The sequence below is a fragment of the Rosa chinensis genome, chromosome 1 (assembly GCF_002994745.2).
Source record: "Rosa chinensis cultivar Old Blush chromosome 1, RchiOBHm-V2, whole genome shotgun sequence".
NCBI classification, from domain to species: Eukaryota; Viridiplantae; Streptophyta; class Magnoliopsida; order Rosales; family Rosaceae; genus Rosa; species Rosa chinensis.
In genome coordinates this window covers 2,320,806-2,340,915 of record NC_037088.1, presented here as the reverse complement: position 1 = coordinate 2,340,915, position 20,110 = coordinate 2,320,806, and the positions used below count along the sequence as shown (strand labels likewise).

The 20,110-nt window shown below is 38.3% G+C and overlaps 1 long non-coding RNA gene and 2 pseudogenes across 1 annotated transcript; all 3 read right to left on the bottom strand.

Annotated features, from left to right (window-relative positions):
* Positions 1-7,187: 7,187 nt before the first annotated feature.
* Positions 7,188-9,792, bottom strand: LOC121051935. Its single transcript, XR_005807542.1, has 7 exons — positions 9,400-9,792; positions 9,182-9,234; positions 8,968-9,012; positions 8,839-8,883; positions 8,032-8,183; positions 7,822-7,912; positions 7,188-7,396 (listed from the first exon to the last, which is right to left on the bottom strand). It is a non-coding gene; the product is annotated as an uncharacterized LOC121051935 (long non-coding RNA).
* A 768-nt stretch (positions 9,793-10,560) lies between these two features.
* LOC121048943 lies at positions 10,561-13,513 on the bottom strand (annotated as a pseudogene).
* A 5,499-nt stretch (positions 13,514-19,012) lies between these two features.
* Positions 19,013-19,910, bottom strand: LOC112198213 (annotated as a pseudogene).
* Positions 19,911-20,110: the final 200 nt, after the last annotated feature.

The following is a 20,110-nucleotide window of genomic DNA, read 5'->3' as shown; positions in this document are numbered from 1 at the left end:
GTTATTTCAAATGTTAAAATGTAATCCATCAATTGAAAGTGCCTTCGCATATCATCAAATTATCTTCAAGTCTTTTGCATTACCATATATTACTAATAGAGTAATAGGCAATCAACCACAAGTTCTGTAAACGAAACACAGAAAAAACACTATATTACATTCAGATAAGTGCCAGTGTCTTGCTTGCGCAATCTTCACCCATATCATTATGTTCTGTATCACAAGTTTCTAAAACGCATTTTTTCTTTTCAGAATCTTTACATCTCTAAATCAAATAAACGATTTATAAATAGTAGTTCAGCCAAAACACCCTTGGATATTTTTGTTTTAGATCTTTTCATTGGTATGAAAACTCCATAGTATCATGCGCGGGAGATTCAACCCTTCTAATCAAATTTGAAATGCTCAGAAAATCACCACACTTCAGATCTGATGTCTTCAAGCCAAGGACGACTTCCCAGATATCTAAACGATTGCATGTGCCAGTAAAACAGATTTACTTCCCAAGTGTATTGCACGTGCTGTTAATCCCCCAGTTGGATACCCACCTCGGGTGGTCAGCAGACACTCTGGAAGATGAAATCTAAATAAGCACAGAGAACGATATCAATGACAACATCCATCAAATGAGCAATATTACTCTATTTCAGCCAGGTCATTAAACAATATGAGATCAATATATGACAAGACATTATACCGGCAGTTTCATAATGCTGGACGGGCGAGGAGACATAGACGATTAATTAAGCCAACAAGGCTTACGGTTATCAGTATTAATTAAGCCAACAAGGCTTACGGTTAAATTTTCAAAAAACTCTGTAATTTACCCTTCTTTAATTAAGCCAACAAGGCTTACGGTTAAATTTTCAAAAAACCCTGCAATTTACCCTTCTTTAATTATAGTCTAAAAATCTATAATTTAACACATGAAGGCTAAAATAGTAAATATAACAGTAAACTGAATTGAAGAAATTACAAAAAAAAAAAAAAGGATCTTAGACGTTTTGTTAACTACAATGGTGTTGTAGAGAAACTGAATTGGAGAGAAATTTGCTGTGTATTCTCATTGATAATAGGGGCCTCTTTATATAGAGGATTACAATGCATAGAATCTCAATCATACAAGGAAAGTAATTCTACATTGATTAGGATTCTAGATCCTTCTAATTAAATCCTATTACCACTAGGTCAAGTAACCTAGAATTTGGGCTAAACACAAATTAGGTTTTCCTTGAACACTCCCCCTTGTGTTGCCCAAACGCGGTGCTTCTCTCGTTGCCTCGTTAAAAACCTTGCCGAGTAACAAAAACCCAGTGGGACAAAAATAACCTCGGTCGAAGGGGAAAAAGAGCACAACACACCCTTCACGATTCGAGACGAACATGTAGACATCTCCCCCTGATGTCTGCGCCTCCCCCTGATAACTACGATCATGGGAGTTCAGATAATTTCCGCAAGTCAATTCTTGCCACATGTTTCTCGAACGTGGATTTGAGCAATGACTTAGTAAACAAGTCTGCCACATTGTCCTCAGATCGAACCTAATTCACTTTGATCTCGAGGAGAGCCTGTTGTTGCTGATCAAGCTTGGTTTTGTCGCTTTTGATGTAGCCTTGCCTCATTTGTTCAAAACAAGTAGCATTATCCTAAATGCTCCTAGGCTCATCTGTGGTAGACTTCAAACCACAATTGTTCGAACATGCGTAATTATGGATCCAATCCATATATATTCACGAACCATTTCGTGAAGAGCAATGATCTCTGCATTGTTCGAAGATATAGCGACTAGGGTCAATTCTGTAGACCTCCAAGATGTCATGGTCTTTTCCCATGGTGAACACTTAACCGGATTGGGAATGACCATTGTGTGGGTCAAAGAGATACCCAACATCAGCAAAACCTTCCAAAACACATGTCGTTTTGGGATGGGGATAATGGACGCAAGCCAGGGTTGGCGGCGTACCTGTTGTGTGATGGGTCCGAATCCATCATCTCTCTATAGGGATAGAACAAGCCCATATCATTCATACATCTCAATTATCGAAAGATATCTTTTACACCAATCCAATGGCGTCGCGTTGGCGCAGAGCTATATCTAGCTAACAAGTTTACAACATATGAGATGTCCGGCCTTGTGCATTGAACTAAGTACAATAATGCGCTTATTGTACTCTAGTAAGACACTTCTGCCTCTAGCACATCTTCGCCATCATCCTTCAGACGAAGAGGATCCTTTTCAGGATCAAGACTACGGATGATCATGGGGGTGCTTGAAGGCTTGACCTTGTCAAAATGCCTAAACATCTATCGACACGATGCTCAAGTTCCAAACCGAGACATAATCGTGTTCTCCCAAAATCCTTCATCTCAAACTCAGATTTCAAGTGTTCAGCGGTTTCCCTTAACTCTTTAAGGGCTTCTAATGAAGATCATGTCCAACATGAACCGCGATAGAATCTGAAACTTGTCATAGAAACGCGTGGGCATATCCCTTCCCAATCAAGTAGTCACTTTAGTGAGCATTTCAACCTTATTGTAAATGCGCTCCATGGTCTAGAGCCACTTGACTTGGGTAAATGAAGTTCACCATGAACCTTCATGTATATTCCGTATCTAGATCCCTATAGAGATACACAGTGACCACATTTGTAGGCTGCATGTTCAGTTATTCGGAAACTACCAAACTGACAAGGTAGTGGAGTGCAATGACATCCATTACGAGAGAATATGCCTCATCGTAGTCGATTCCAGGGCGTTTGGTGAGAAGCCTTGCGCCATAAGGCGAGATTACCATCTCTTTTTCTCATTACGCTTTCTAACGAAGACCCATTAGTCAACAGGTTTTATGTTAGGAGGTGTTGGCATCTCTAGCTCGAAAACCTTCCTCTTCGTTAGAGAATCCCTCTTAACCTGGATCGCATCTTTCCATTTAGGCCAAAAACTCTCTACGTTGGCATTCATTCATCAACGGAGCGTGGTTCGATATCATTTAACTCAAAAACTCATGCGTAACAAAATACGCAACTACATCATCAATTATGATGGAGTTTCTATCCCACGTCTCATGTACACTAGTGTAAGTTTCATAGAGCTCTATATTCTCAGGAATAGGGTTTGACGTTGAGGCGTCCCCCAACTATAACCATAACCCGGAAGATACTCATGAGACGGATTTTGAGTCTTGATGATTAAAGGATTGGAATGTGCCAAATTATCCTTCGAACCCACGGGCCTCCCACGCATCCTAGCTGGGGCCAGGGCCTGTAACGCCAGAGTGCCACTCTCTTTGGCGTTGGCGCCATGCCTACCTCCGTGTAGGGTGGCGCTACGTCCTCTCGTAGGGACGTCCTTCCTTGCAGGCCTGTTTGCAGCATATTTGTGTGATCTCGTCACTTTAATAGGGATCAAGATGAGACATAGTGGGGACAGACTACGACAATTCCTGTCGTTCCTGTTGAACATCCTTGTTCTTATCTCCCCCTAACGACGGGAAGACTGTCTCATCAAAGTGACATCCGCAAATCTAGCGGTAAGGAGATCGCCTAGCAAGGGCATTTAAGTGGCGGACGATTGTTGGAAGTACAAATCCAACGTAGTTGCCCATTCGTCTGTAAGGACCCATCATAGAGCGCTGTGGCGGCGCAATTGGCACATAAATGGCTCACTCAAATGTGCGGAAGTACAAAAGATGTGTACCCAGTCACTAGCTGTAACGCAGAGGTACATTGAGTGGCGGTAGGTCGTAGACGAATTAGCATGGCTGCATGCGATATTGCATCACCCCAAGCGGATGTAAGAAGATTGGTGCGCATTACCAATGTTCGGACTACCATCGTAGTCGTTTCCGCGAGACCAATTGGGTGTGTACATGGGAATGTGATGTCCAACATCAAGCCCATTGCAATATCCATCGAAAGTCTTCGATGTAAACTCACTAGCATAGTCAAATCCAATTGACTGAATAGGATGATTCGGGGAGTGAGCCCGTTGTTGTATGATATGTGCTAGGAGTGTAGCATAAGCAGCATTACAAGTGGACAATGGCACAACACGTGACCAGTGTGTTTGCGTGTCAACCAACATCATGAGATATTTAAACGTCCGCAAGTTGGTTGAATCAATCCACAAAATCCCTACGGATTCTTTGTAAGAACAGAATGAGTAATGTCATATCCTTTGCATAGGACGGTCTCAATCCTAATTTCCCTAAGGAACAGGCTTAGTAAACGATGTCCGTGTGAAGTCTTTTTGTAGACGGATCATCATATCATGACCAGGATGACCTATCCTGTCGTGACAAAGCCAATATGTGTCTAAGTCCAAGAGATCTTCTCTCATAACTTTATTGGATTTAATAGCTCGAATAGTGACATAAAGTCCACTAGAGCGACACATAAACTTCTCTAAGATGCGTCTTTGTTCGCAATCATTAGAGGTAATGCAAAGGAACTCATTTCCGTTCTCTACACGCATTTTCGCATGGAATTCGTTGGCTATTCATAGGGTAATATTTGCCCTAAGAGCGTAGAGAGTTTCTGTGACAACTGTAATCAAGGTGCCATTTGGCAAGTGGAACTTGGGCTATTCCATGTCCTTGAATTAATATTGATGGCCTAGCCATCGTAGTCACAAAGTAATATGCTCAGAATCAAAATTGAGTCATAATGAAAAGAACTCGAAATTTTATTCATAAGCCAACGGAATACATCATTGTTTCTATGATTAAAGAAAAGCTAATCCAAAAAAAAGTAATATGGCAATTGCCTACATCTCTTGGAAAATAAAAAGACTTAATCAAAATCGCCAATTTCTTGGTCTTGATCCTTGTAGTCTTCCACCCTTAGATCTAGATCGCCATCTTGATCTTCTTGTGCCATGTAATTCGCTTCCCTTGCTTCACGATACGTCTTGTATGCGTTTGCAACATTCTGGGGTGCGGTACATGTTTTGGCCCAATGTTCAGTTGATCCACATCGAAAACAAACATCATTATGGTCAGGCTCCCTTGATCGAGGCGCCATTGGGGCGCGATTTGGACGACCTATCCTCTTGGTGGCGTTACCACCATGGTCGGAGGCTCTGCCTCTCTCTCTCTTCACACGTTGACCTCCACGGTTCCGTGCACGCCTCTCTTGGCGATTTCCTTCCTCTTTAGGGCGAACATATGGACCAGAACGTCCAGAATTGTCCCTATCTTTAGGGTTTCGCTCCTTGCGTCCTCCATTGGGGGCGCGACTATAGTTAGACTCCGGAATAGGCTTAGTTCCCACGGGTCTAGCATTATAGTTCTTCACAAGGATATTATCGTGCTTTTCAGCTACGTTCATGGCGCCAATGAGCTCATGAAACCTTGTGATACGTCCTGCATTTACATCAATCCGATAATTCTTTGAAATCATCAGTGCAGAGACGGGGAAGGTAGAGAGAGTCTTCTCGATCAACATCGTATCAGTTATGGCTTGGCCACAATACTCCATCAGAGACTTGATACGAAGAGCTTCCGAGTTATAATCAAGCACAGACTTGAAATCACAAAAGCGGAGGCTATGCCATCGCACTTCTAAATCAGGAAGCAGGGAGTCACGAACGTTGCCAAATCGCTGCTCTAGTTCTACCCATAGCTTTCTTGGGTCTTCCTCATTGAGGTATTCATTTTGGAGCGCGTCATTCATGTGTCTTATCATGAGAATTATGGCTTTAGCTTGTTTTGCTTCAAAAGCAGTAGCTTGCTCAATGGAGAGCACGTTCTGACTAGGCTCTTGGATGGTTTCCAGAATTCCATCAGCCTTAAGATGTTGGCGCACATCTCGGACCCACCTATGGTATCCAGCGCCAGTTGTCTCGAGTGGAACAAAGTTCAACTTGTTCAGGTAACTCATCCTGAAAAACAACACAAGATTAGGGTTAGTTTCGGAGCGAAAAAGGCTACCACGAAAAACTATTAAATTTCTGAGCGTAGTCGCTTCCAAGAAATTAGGAATTTTCTGAGCGTAGTCGCTTCCAAGAAAATCCGATTCCAAGAGGGGTTTTGGATTAGATCGAAACGACGATGTACATGGTCAATCGTTTTCTTCTCAACAAACTCTAAGTTTGGAGGACTCTACAAGCTCTAAGCTTGGAGTAAGCACGAACCCCCACAGTTCGGCTATTGGTCTCCCCTATGTAGAGAAAGGGGGGTAGAAGAAGGGATGTTGGAAGTCCCCGAGAAAAGAAGAAGAAATTGAAAGAAAAACTTCAAAAACGGGAACTTTTAGAAAAGTTTACCTTAAAAGATGGCCTGGGAAAAATGTCACCGAAAAGTACTGTAGCAGCCGAAGTACTGTAGCTGACCGAAAAGGAAAAGTTGTTCAGAAAAGTCGCCGGAAGTACTGTAGCAGCGGAGTACTGTACCAGCCGGGAGTACTGTAGCACGTTACTGTAGCTGACCGAAAAGTTGTCCAGGAAAGTCCCCCGAAGTCGGCCGGAAAAGTTGCCGGAGTACTGTAGCAGCGGTACTGTAGCAGCCGGAAGTACTGTAGCACTTTACTGTAGCCGACCGAAAAGTTGTCCAGAAAAGTCCCCCGAAGTCGGCCGGAAAGCGGTCGGAAAAGTTGCCGGAAGTACTGTAGCAGCCGGGGGTACTGTAGCAGCCGGAAGTACTGTAGCTGCAGAGGTTTCTGGGATTTGAAGGCTACGATTATAGGGTTTCAGGGTTAGGGCTCGTGCTGATAACGTGTTGTAGAGAAACTGAATTGGAGAGAAATTTGCTGTGTATTCTCATTGATAATAGGGGCCTCTTTATATAGAGGATTACAATGCATAGAATCTCAATCATACAAGGAAAGTAATTCTACATTGATTAGGATTCTAGATCCTTCTAATTAAATCCTATTACCACTAGGTCAAGTAACCTAGAATTTGGGCTAAACACAAATTAGGTTTTTCTTGAACAAATGGCAGTTTAATTTTTTTTTTGGAGTTGGCAGTTTAAATAAAAAAATTGCTTATTAAACAAAAAGTTATTCTTTTTTTTTTTTTAAGAAAAAAAAAGTTATTCATAATTTCATAAAAAATAAACATTTTTTAGATAAATTACGAAAACAAACTATTTTTTTAGAAATATTAATAAAAACTCAAACAAAATAATATAGACACAAATAAAGTATATAAAAAAAAAACCAATTGACACACGCGTGAGAGGCTAGTTGAATTTAAAATAAATTCCTTTGTCATGTACTATTATTCCTAAACTTTCAAGTGAACCCCTTACAAATGCAAACAGAATAGTAGAAAAGAGACATAATTTGCTTGTTGCTTCCGGGGAAAAAGCTTACATCCTATTCAAGCTGGAAATTGTCGGGTATGAACTTTTATTGCAGGATCCAAGTCGTTCAATACCTTCATCAAGATTACTCACCTAAAAATCAAACAAAATACCAAATTTAGGAACTGTAGTTTGACCACTAAAGAAAAACCAAACATACTACAAACAATAAGAATAAAGTTATATGCAGTTAGTATTTTGGACCAAGTTACGCATAATCCATAAGCAACAAAGATTTTGCTAGAACGTGCTACGACCCACATGATTTCCTCAAATTCCAAAGATTTCAGCTCTAAAAATTCTGAGCGGATTAGGAATGCAAATTCCCAGAAGAGAGAGTCCATGTCCTAAATTTACTAAACTAGCCTGGAAATATCTTTATTAAATACAGTAGACTTCACTTGCAAATGAATAGAACAAATTCATTCGTTTCCAGATCAATCGAATTCACGTGGTTCCCAACAGAACATTTTAGCAATTCGAAAGCATTTGCCTGGAAGATGTGCACCGGTACTTACCTTTGACAACGAGTCATCTTTCACAACCTCTGACTGAAATTCAGAATCACATGAGATGCTAGAATGAGAATATTTACAGAGAGAATCACTTCTGCAAAATGCAACCAAAGGACAAAGAAGAAATCATTACAATGGAAAAGCTCAGAGATCCCCTGCATATATAACTAAAACAAGAAAGAGTAACTACAAAGAACAAGAATGCAGCCTTACTGGCTCAACTTAGTTTGCACAATCAGTGAGTCACACATCATGGGGTTTGGCTTTAACCACATAAAGCAAATCCTCCAAATGCAGAAACAGCTTGGCTTCTGGTACTAGAAGACCACAAGCTATACGCAGGTACAAACAAGCTTTCGCAAGTCCTGCAAATCCACTTCAAAGGTAAAACATCTGGCTCTTTTGCATATAAAAATTTAGAAACTTCAACTCTTCAAGATGCTTTGTGTCTGACTATCTTAGTATAAATTGGAGACACCCCTCATGGAATGCAGAACTAGAAAAAGGAATGTACACTTGTGAGGCCACATAAAGACAAGCAATCTCATGAATGCTTTATTAGAAAGTTTAGGCATTATGTCTAATTGTGATTGATACTGCATTACAAAGGAGGGTAAAGAAGAGGCCAACGATACTGCTAATCAAATGTTAAGGTTAATCTTGTTATTTTAGGAACCAAGCACAAAATTTTTTCTAGCTTTACTGCTACTTCCATCAATAACAGTAAGTTTTAGGCATCATCAAAATCATACTTCCTTAACAAATGACCCAAGACTGAAATAACTATCACAAATACAATTGAGGACGAAGGATGAAGATTGAGTCCACATTTCTATCTATAGAAAGAATTCAAATGCTTCATGAACTTTTAGCAGAACATATTTTACTTTTGCTGGGAAGTTGTTCTCAGTTCAATAGTGCTAACAATTTCTTTGTTTGAAGCAATTTTATCTTAATAGTAGAGCAGCATTTCTCTTGAAAATAGTAAACAAGAAATGAAAAGTAAAGAGAAGATGGTACCAGAGCCATTTCCAAAAGCAACAGGATCGTCGTTTCTTTCGATTTCTGCTTGACAGATAAATACAAAATAATGATCACAATGCACATAATGCAAACTAAACTTTACCAAAAATTTGGTGATATTCTTACGTTGGTATTAACGGATCTGGATTCGCAGTCCCAAAATCAGCAATCCTGCAAAATATTTATATTCAATCTACTAGAAGATGACTAACATTATATAAAGAGAATCACCTCATTTTTCTTACATGGCTAGAACAAACAAATTTGAAAGATATTCAATTCCAGTTCCTTTTACTCTAAAACTAGGTGCCTTCAAAAGGTAATTGAAAAACTAACATACTCTTTGCAGCATCGGGAAGCAGGTTGGAGATATTCAACAGATTTTAGTTCCTCCTGCCCAAGCGAAAAAGATTAATGAGCTTGTTAACTTTCCACAGAAGCTAAGAGGCGAAATCAAGAAAATTTCCAGTAATATTTCAAAATATCTTGTTTCCAATCTGAACATAGGTTTGTTTACTATTACTACTATTAATTTATGCAGCAGAAGAAAGCTACCACCTTAGCAATAGCAGGAATCTGGTTATAGATCTAAGAAGGAAGATTAAGAGGTATAAAAGTACACTTTTGGCAAGTAGTCTACATAGGCTTTTCCTCATTCATTTCAGTCCCTGATTGGGAACCTATAATTTGATAGTCCACTATGGAAAAAAAAGGTGGCTTCCAGTAAATAATCATAGATCAAATTGAACACAAAGACCATTCTGATGTATTGGTCAACAAAATATATCCATATTATTATTTGACCGGGTTAAACACAATTGGAGGTATCAATGAAGTCAATCAAAACCTGACACACACGTTGAGTGTACCCATTGACTGGAGAACAGATACCAGCCACAATGAAACAGAACACAATCATGCACTTGGCCTACATTTTTATAATTCAATATGGCCAAATTTAAACCAGAACAAGAAGCAATAATTCAGAGAGCTCACTCTCCATGTTGCAAAACAAAGTTAATTTTAGCAGACCAAAATTTTCCAACAAGACAAACTGAAGAGAATCATTCACCGGATGAACCTCTAAGATTACTATCGAAGAGGGTCTAAAGCTTTCAAGTTTATTAGTCCATAAAAAGTAATTATGACTAATCCCCTACGCTCTTTGGTTAAACTCTCAACCAAGGGTCAGCCGGTTACATAATTCAACGGTCATGATCATTTTATATCTCTATCTAACCCCTCTCTGATGCTATTTTTACGGATCTCGTGCGCGCCACGTGACCAACAATGCTCTCGCCGCACGCTGCACAAATTAAAAGGTACAAATTAATATAAAAGCAGCCGAGAATACTCCACGTCAGAAACCACGAGTACATGTGCCCCTCTTGGTTTCCTTGAAGAGGTACGGTTCTATGTCCCCCTCTTGGTTTGTAAATTTTTCTGTTTCATATGAATAGAATGGGGGGATTGGGGGCAGCGGGGGTCGCGCTTCCAATGGCTAGACCTCCAATACTAATAAATAAAGAACAGAAAATGTCACAGTACTAGTAAAATGAGAAACATTATGCAGGGGCTTCACATTGCAGAGTAAATATGATCCCTTAATTTTTGGTTTGTACTTGATAAAAGAATTGTCACATACAAGACCCATCATGATTATGTACAATTGTCACATACTAGATTATTGAGATTTCTCCTATATATACAGTAATGTCGAAAAAATGCTCCAATCTAGAGCTGAGTCTCTATGAATGCCAGGATTGCCAAACCAGATGCCCAAACATCATATCATCCAGTACATGTTCTTCAGGGAAGTGACTTATGCCTCCTCGACAGCGGACAAAAAGCATACCCACCTGTTCATATTTTTGGAGACCAGAATTATACACCACAGGAAATAACAAAAACATTAACATATGGTTCATGATTCATCTTGCAAATTAAAGATAACAAACCTTAGTTAAATGAGACAGAGCCATTGTATCATGTCCTGCTCCACTCATTAATACAGGTACTTCATCCTGAACAGAACCTGTCATTCTCTTGAGCCCAAGATAAGCTGCTGACTTCAGCTTCGAAGTCAGCTCAGAATCGCAAATGACTGCATTTGCATCATGCTGAAAAGGTTCAAAGCATGTAAGGTTACTGTCTTACTTGTTAAGCTACCTGCAAATGATTGACTAGGACATGAAAAGTTCCACACCTTATGATCAATTGTGCACGAAGCTGAACGCCTATCACATATTTGATACAATCGGTTAGATAATTCACATACAACAGCTTCACGTCCCATGTCATCAATTGCACGTAAATCTACTGTGAATGTTACCTGAAAATCAAGAAGATCATTTTCATTACCCGATTTGGCATTTAATATCAAATTTAGCAATGTCAAGAGATAAACTTCTTGCCTGTCCTGGAATAACATTACTTGCACTTGGCCAAGTCGATATCTCACCAACGGTACAAACGAGTGAAGTTGAAAGTGATTCTAATGAGTAACTTTTGCATTGACCATCAAAAGACAGAAAATCTTGAGGATGCTTACATAGGCTTTCTAACAATACAATGGCTTCCGCAGCAGCAGCCATAGGGTCATGACGCATCATTGAAACAGTTCCAGCATGCCCCTGGGAACCTCTCATTGTAACCTACAATGTTTATGTATATTGGACGGCTCAGCCGAAATAAAGTATAATATAATGCCATTGTAGTTTACTACTTTATACATCAACATCTGTATGATGAAATACAATCTATAATAGGAGCTTTTGAATTCAATTTCTTGGTTCTCTCATGAAATTTTCCCTTATGAGACGTGTAGTTTCTCATAAAGATATTGTTCCACTTTTTCCAAGACCTAAAAATCAATATTAGTCCCTTTTTCAATCCTCATGAATTCCAGACATATATGTGTAGTTGCATAGTACAATTCTCAACTACAGAAATTTTTCTTGTTTGTATGATTAGATGAAACATAATTTAGGCATGCACCTATGAAAAGCTGAAACACTTTTGATACCTTTAGTCTTGTCTGTCCAGCTATGCCTTTAACAACTCCTAGAGGAAAACCAACCCATTCCAGTACAGGCCCTTGTTCAATGTGAATCTACAACATGAAACAATCAGCAGAGTTTGTAGTCAGAGCACTAGAAGAACCTGTAATATGCATCCATTTTATTGCTGTTTCCACAGAGAATATTCTAATACAGGTTATGAACATAACCAACGTAGGGCATTATACCTCAATATAACCCCAAACTGACTTTGGGTCATATCTGAGCTGCTCTTCAATGGAGTTTTTCTTAAGAGCATCTTGAATTGTCACAGCACTGAACAAGGACTATAATCATAAATTAATTGATAAAGAATAGTGTTACAAATAGAGATAAATTAGGATTTATTCAAGGAAACCTTTTATCAGTTATTTGCAGTGCTGAAACTGGTAAAATTCCAGCTATAGCAGCACTTCCTATGAATGTAGACTGAAACCTTACTCCTTCTTCATCACTAAATGCTATTACCTACAGATGTTGAGCAAAAGCAACATGATATTAGTAGTTAGAATTCTAGCAGAGCCACCAAACAGTAATTTCTGCGTATAGTGGAAGAGATTTAGTGAAATGTTTCTTGTGAAGTAGTTAATGACATTTTTCAATGAGCCAATGATATGTTTCCACAAAACCTCAATTTTACACTGACCTCAACCGGCCCGCTTTAGTTCTCCTAATTTTCCATCGATACTCAAAACCTTCAATGCAGATACCATAGAAATGATGCCTAAAGACCCATCAAATATCCCGGCATCAACAACAATATCCTGTTATAACAAATAGGTAAAGGGATGGAACTGTTCATTACTCCTGTTGTTTGTAGTACCAGAGTACACATTCAGTTAGGAAATTTAGGGGAAAAGAACAGTACCAAATGAGAAACAAGTATTAGAACCTCATCACTAGCATTTGTGCCCTCAACTCGACCATGTACATGTCCCAAGCAATGAACCCACCTGGAAATCAAGACCAACATGAGCCAAGAATTCCTCAAACACTCCTGTTTGGATGCAAACAAACTAGGATTGAAGCTCACGTTCGCAAACCAGCATCCTCCATCCATTCGCAGATAAGATTTCCAGCCCTCACAGCTGCTGGGCTCATGAATATCCTCTCAAGATAACCATCACCATCAATTACCTATTGATTCAGACACCAAGCAAAATTCAAGAACAATAACAACAACATATAATGTAACGAGTTAATTCAGTATTAACTTGAATTCTAGTTAGACTAGAAGAGCTCTCTAGAAATTAATCCTTTGACTGGTCTGTATAGATGACTATATTTCTAACCAAATGTTCACCAATTCAGAAATCGGATTCAGCCTTGCAGATTGGAAATAAATTACTTTTTTTAAATGAGCCACCGATGATTGCTGATACAGAAAATAGACAACAGCTGCAATATTATATACAGAAATAACAAATGGGACCTTTCCAAGCTGATGAAGTCTTGCCACACGCTCCTCCTCTATTTCTCTCATCTGCTTCTCCAACACCTATTCACATCATCATCAACAACAAATCAATGCCATGTAAAGATTGAACCTTTATTTACTCAGACCAAAAAACAAGCTTCCTTAGTTCCTTTAACTACTGCATGAGAACCGTAGGCTCGAAGCAGAAGATGTAAGAAATGAATGGAATTCAAATCATGTATTATAATTTTGTGTTTTGCTTTTTGTATACTTATCGTGTGATAATCATCGGAGACAGAGATAGAAAAAATATTTTTGGGTGAGCTAAAATTCTAACTTAAATTTTGTAAAACAAATCTTTATTGTATATTACCTCTATGTGTAGGGGCACATTTCTTCCATTTGGATGAAAAATGTTTGAATTAACAAAGCGGGTGTAAATTGGTCATTTTTGCCAAATTTAAGAGGTTAATTTTCGCAGTTGATAATTTGAGGTGTAAATTGACAATTATATCCAAATTTAGAATGTTTTTTGACAATTAAATGTATAAAATATGTATGTGTTCAAGTATATCAGAATTGTGTGTCTGGCCCAAACTCTAATTAATTCTTAAAGATATTCTCGGAGATATCGTAGTTAATGTATGATACAGTTACCTTGTAAGACTCATATTCTCTTGTTGTAATCCTCTATATAAGAGGCTCATATTATCAATGAAATACACATATTATTCTCTCCCAATTCAATTTTTCTAACCAAATGTTCACCAATTTGACTATATTTCTAACCAAATGTTCACCAATTTGAAATCCAATACTTGGTACTTTTCAGAAATCGGATTCAGCCTTGCAGATTGGAAATAAATTACTTTTTTTAAATGAGCCACTGAGGATTGCTGATACAGAAAATAGACAACAGCTGCAATATTATATACAAAAATAACAAATGGGACCTTTCCAAGCTGATGAAGTCTTGCCACAAGCTCCTCCTCTATTTCTCTCATCTGCTTCTCCAACACCTATTCACATCATCATCAACAACAAATCAATGCCATGTAAAGATTGAACCTTTATTTACTCAGACCAAAAAAAGATCAAACCTTTACAAAATCAACATGCCATAGCCATTGATTAATTACCAGAAAATCCAAGACAGGGCAAGCCAGAGCCAAAACGATGGTGGGACTAATGGCGGAATGGGTTCTCTGGGAGACACGTGTAACAACTGTCATGGCTACCACACGCAACTGAAACTCGGGGCTAGACCTCATCATATGGCCCTTGGGCCCTAAGCCCGCCCTAAGCCCGCCCGGCCCGGCCCTTCCATTAGGGCGGGCCGGCCCGACCCTTTTTTATTTAGGGTAGGGTATGGGTCACACAAATAAAGCCCGGCCCTACCCTACGGCCCGGCCCGATTGAGCCCGTAAGGGCTAGGCCCGGCCCGGCCCTTAAAGCCCGGCCCTAAAATTTATATTTTATTTTTGTTATTTTCTATTACATGTGTTATATGTATAAAAGTAATAAAACTATGGAAGTGTAGAAAATTATTTCAATCTACCATATTAGGAAATGAGTCTTTTAAATTGAGCCATATTTTGAGAAGAAAAAAATATTTTTTTTTAAAGAATTAACCGTTAATTCGGCAAAAACGCCGCCGTTTTAATATAATCTTATGGGTATTTTAATATTTACCAATAATTACTGTTAACTAATTAACTGTAATAATTACAAAGCTATTATTTCAAATTGGACAATATATTCATGTAATACCAATTTTGAAATAAATCAAGTAATCAACATAACTAAAAATAATCAATTGGTCGAGTTGAAACCTTTTTACCAATGTAATGTTAACTTCTTAATGAGCAAAATGGGGGACGAAATGGAATTTTTTAAAATGAACCGCTGGATGTTGTTTGCATATGAATATATGTTAGTGGTAGAAATTTCAACAATTTCCGCATTCGGTTGGACCTCGATCTACCCGGTCAACTCAATACCCTAAATAGAACATAAAACAAATATGTTCTTAACCAGTCCTTGGCAATTCACTTTTTTCGATCTTTCAGCTCCCACACTCTCATGGGTAGGGGGTCTACTTATGGATGTCAAAATTCCGCAACGTTTGTCCGCGCATGGTGTCGCTCCCCTTAGGGAAGTTTGCTTGTGCAAAGCGTTGACCGCTCCATTAGGTGCCTTATTCACGGCGGATTGGCCTAATTTCTTTACACAAGACCTATCAATGTTGTATAAACATATAAGAATTTTCAGATTGATCGATTTTCATTTCAAAATTTTTGGATCGCACATAATCCTTATATGTCTTGTAATGTAGTATAACTAGTTTATTAGGCTTGTTACCCTCCATGAGCAAAATGAGGGACGAAATGGAATTTTTTAAAATGAACCGTTGGATGTTGTTTTCATATGAATATATGTTAGTGGTAGAAATTTCAACAATTTCCGCATTCGGTTGGACCTCGATCTACCCGGTCAACTCAATACCCTAAATAGAACATAAAACAAATATGCTCTTAACCGGTCCTTGGCAATTCACTTTTTTCGATCTTTCAGCTCCCACACTCTCATGGGTAGGGGGTCCATTTATGGATGTCAAAATTCCGCAACGTTTGTCCGCGCATGGTGCCGCTCCCCTTAGGGAAGTTTGCTTGTGCAAAGCGTTGACCGCTACGTTGGACGCCTTATTCACGGCGGATCGGCCTAATTTCTTTACACAATACCTATCAATGTTGTATAAACATATGAGAATTTTCAGATTGGTCGATTTTCATTTCAAAATTTTTGGATCTCACATAATCCTTATATGCCTTGTAATGTAGTATAACTAGTTTATTAGGCTTGTTACCCTCCATGAGCAAAATGGGGGACGAAATGGAATTTTTTAAAATGAACCGCTGGATGTTGTTTTCATATGAATATATGTTAGTGGTAGAAATTTCAACAATTTCCGCATTCGGTTGGATCTCGATCTACCCGGTCAACTCAATACCCTTAATAGAACATAAAACAAATATGCTCTTAACCGGTCCTTGGCAATTCACTTTTTTCGATCTTTCAGCTCCCACACTCTCATGGGTAGGGGGTCCATTTATGGATGTCAAAATTCCGCAACGTTTGTCCGCGCATCGTGCCGCTCCCCTTAGGGAAGTTTGCTTGTGCAAAGCGTTGACCGCTACGTTGGACGCCTTATTCACGGCGGATTGGCCTAATTTCTTTACACAATACCTATCAATGTTGTATAAACATATGAGAATTTTCAGATTGGTCGATTTTCATTTCAAAATTTTTGGATCTCACATAATCCTTATATGCCTTGTAATGTAGTATAACTAGTTTATTAGGCTTGTTACCCTCCATTAGCAAAATGGGGGACGAAATGGAATTTTTTAAAATGAACCGCTGGATGTTGTTTTCATATGAATATGTGTTAGTGGTAGAAATTTCAGCAATTTCCGCCTTCGGTTGGACCTCGATCTACCCGGTCAACTCAATACCCTAAATAGAACATAAAACAAATATGCTCTTAATCGGTCCTTGGCAATTCATTTTTTTCGATCTTTCAGCTCCCACACTCTCATGGGTAGGGGGTCTACTTACGGATGTCAAAATTCCGCAACGTTTGTCCGCGCATGGTGCCTCTCCCCTTAGGGAAGTTTGCTTGTGCAAAGCGTTGACCACTACTTTGGACGCCTTATTCACGGCGGATCGGTCTAATTTCTTTACACAATACCTATCACTATTGTATAAACATATAAGAATTTTCAGATTGGTCGATTTTCATTTTAAAATTTTTGGATCACACATAATCCTTATATGCCTTGTAATGTAGTATAACTAGTTTATTAGGCTTGTTACCCTCCATGAGCATTGTCAGATTGATCAATTTCCATTTCGAAATTTTTGGCCCGCCCGAATAAGCCATATTTTTTTTTCTATTTTTTAATTACGTTTCTCTTTTTTCTATAATATGCAATTTATCTCTTTCTTTGTAATTGATTTCATAAGTTTTGTTTTCTTTAATTTCAATTTTCTTTGTTAGACAACAATTAATATTGGGAGATTTATATAAATAGTTAATTGAATATAACCACCTTAAGTAATATTAATAAATGTTATAAGTTACAAGTATTATATTAATATAAAATATGTTCAATAAAAAACAATGAGTCTTATATCACCAATATATACCATTAAGCCATATTTTGAGATGAAAAAAATAATGTTTTTTTTTTGTTAAACAAAATAAGGCCCTTTTTGGCCCATTTCAGCCCTATTAGGCCCTATTTGAGGGCCGGCCCGACCCGGCCCTTTCGGCCCTAACGGATCGGGCTTTTCGGGCGGGTAAAGGTTAGCATATTTAAGCCCTGGCCCGACCCTACCCGGCCCTAAATTTTGTTGACTTTGACTAGGCCCGGCCCGGCCCGACCCTAAGCCCTAAAATTTAGGGTAGGGCCGGCCCTAGCCCGGCCCATGATGACCCCTACTCGGGGCTTTGTGCTCCTTTTTTTTTTTTTGACGATACTTTGTGCTCCTTTATAAGTGCTGTCATACGTGGGATAAAAGAAGAAGCATTCAATTGGGAAAGATGGATCAAAGATAGAATGGTCTATTTGCCTCTTCGAATTTTATTTTGATTTTCTAATTTCTCTAAAACTCTTTTGCTTCTACTTTTGATTTTTCAAAATTAAATTAGAAATATAAATACTTTAATCATCAATATACATTCAACTGTCACATGATTTCAGATAACATTTCATATATTTATTTACATCAAATTTTTTATGTTATCAGACACTCCTGGATCTACAAAATATTCCTCCAGTTTAGTTTATATGCACAGATTCATCATATAATAAGTGAATCCATAAATAATAAAGTAATAAACAATACAACATAAGATGGCTGGGTATAGAAAAAGTTCCATGCAATTGCTACATCGTAAAATACTATACATGTTGAACTATAAACATGCTTCCTTAGTTCCTTTAACAACTGCATGAGAACCGTAGGCTCGAAGCAGAAGATGTAAGAAATGAATGAAATTCAAATCATGTATTATAATTTTGTGTTTTGCTTTTTGTATACTCATCGTGTGATAATCATCGGAGATAGAGATAGAAAACAATATTTTTGGGGAGCTAAAATTCTAACTTAAATTTTGTAAAACAAATCTTTATTGTATATTACCTCTATGTGCAGGGGCACATTTCTTCCATTTGGATGAAAAATGTTTGAATTAACAAAGCAGGTGTAACTTGGTAATTTTTGCCAAATTTAAGAGGTTAATTTTCGCAATTGCTAATTTGAGGTGTAAATTGATAATTATATCCAAATTTAGAATTTTTTTGACAGTTAAATGTATAAAATATGTATGTGTTCAAGTATATCTGAATTGTGTGTCTGGCCCAAACTCTAGTTAAGTCTTAAAGATATTCTCAGAGATATCTTAGTCAATGTATGATACTGTTACCTTGTAAGACTCATATTCTCTGGTTGTAATCCTCTATATAAAGAGGCTCATATTATCAATGAAATACACATATTATTCTCTCCCAATTCAGTTTTTCTAAAACACGTTATCATCAGCACGAATCCTTAACACTGAAACCCTAAAATCATAGCCTTCATTGATAACAATTGTGAACTGTCCTTGTTTGATTTTTGAAATAATGACCTAGATATATAATAGCTCCTGAAAATACTCGCCACCCACATCTTCCATTTGTCTACTTTGTTTTGGATGCAGTATCAAACCCTTTGCCATCCATAGAAGGATCAACTGCTTCTCACTGAATTCATAGTCATTTGGAAGTATTGAGCAATAAGCAATGCATCTTTTTAGGTTCGAAGGGAGAGAGTGATAGCTTAGTTTCAATACTGGGAGAATACAACTCTTATCTGATAGACTCCATAATTTGTTGTCCAATATTTCTTCCCATTCACCAATTTCTTTGCACCGTAGAAGTCTACCAAGCGTCCTTGCAGCCAACGGCAATCCATTGCATTTCACAATAATATTGTCCTGAAGCAACTAGAAATTTTGTGGTCTGCTGTTGCTAATGTTCAAGAATGAATGTTGTTCAAATACCTGCCAATAATCATCACTTGATATACACTTCAAATTATAAATGGCTCCCATCATTCTTGTAACTGATTCATGGCGCGTTCTCACTAGTATCCTACTTCCTAGTGCTCCAACACGGAAGGGGGATTGCAATTTGGTCCACATATCGTAGTCACATGTATTCCAATCGTCATCTAAAACAATGAGAAACTTTTTTCCCGTCAACTCCTTACTGAGATTATCCTGGACTTTACTGAACTCCTTCAACTTACAGTGCTCCGATGTAATTGATTCGAGAATTGCCTTTGTCACTCTCACAATATTGAAGTCATCAGACACATATACCCACACCTTAAGGTCAAAGTGTTGCATGGCAGCATCATCGTCGTTGAATACATGTCCTGCAAGTGTTGTCTTTCCGACTCTTGCCATGCCAAGAATGGCTACAACATGAAAATTGATGGCACTAGGCTCGGCTCCGGACAAAAATCCAACAATCTGGCTTTTATCCCAGTCCCTTCAGATCACAGGTCCATCTGGTCGACACGAACTCGGTGGCATTTTCCATGCCCTATAATGATTACTAGACATCCCAATATCGTTCAAATGAAGCCCTTCTTTTCATTCATATGTGTCTAGGAGTCTATCAGTGATCTCCTTGATTTTAGAGTTCATATGGAAGTTGAATTTAGCTTGGGGAATTAGGCT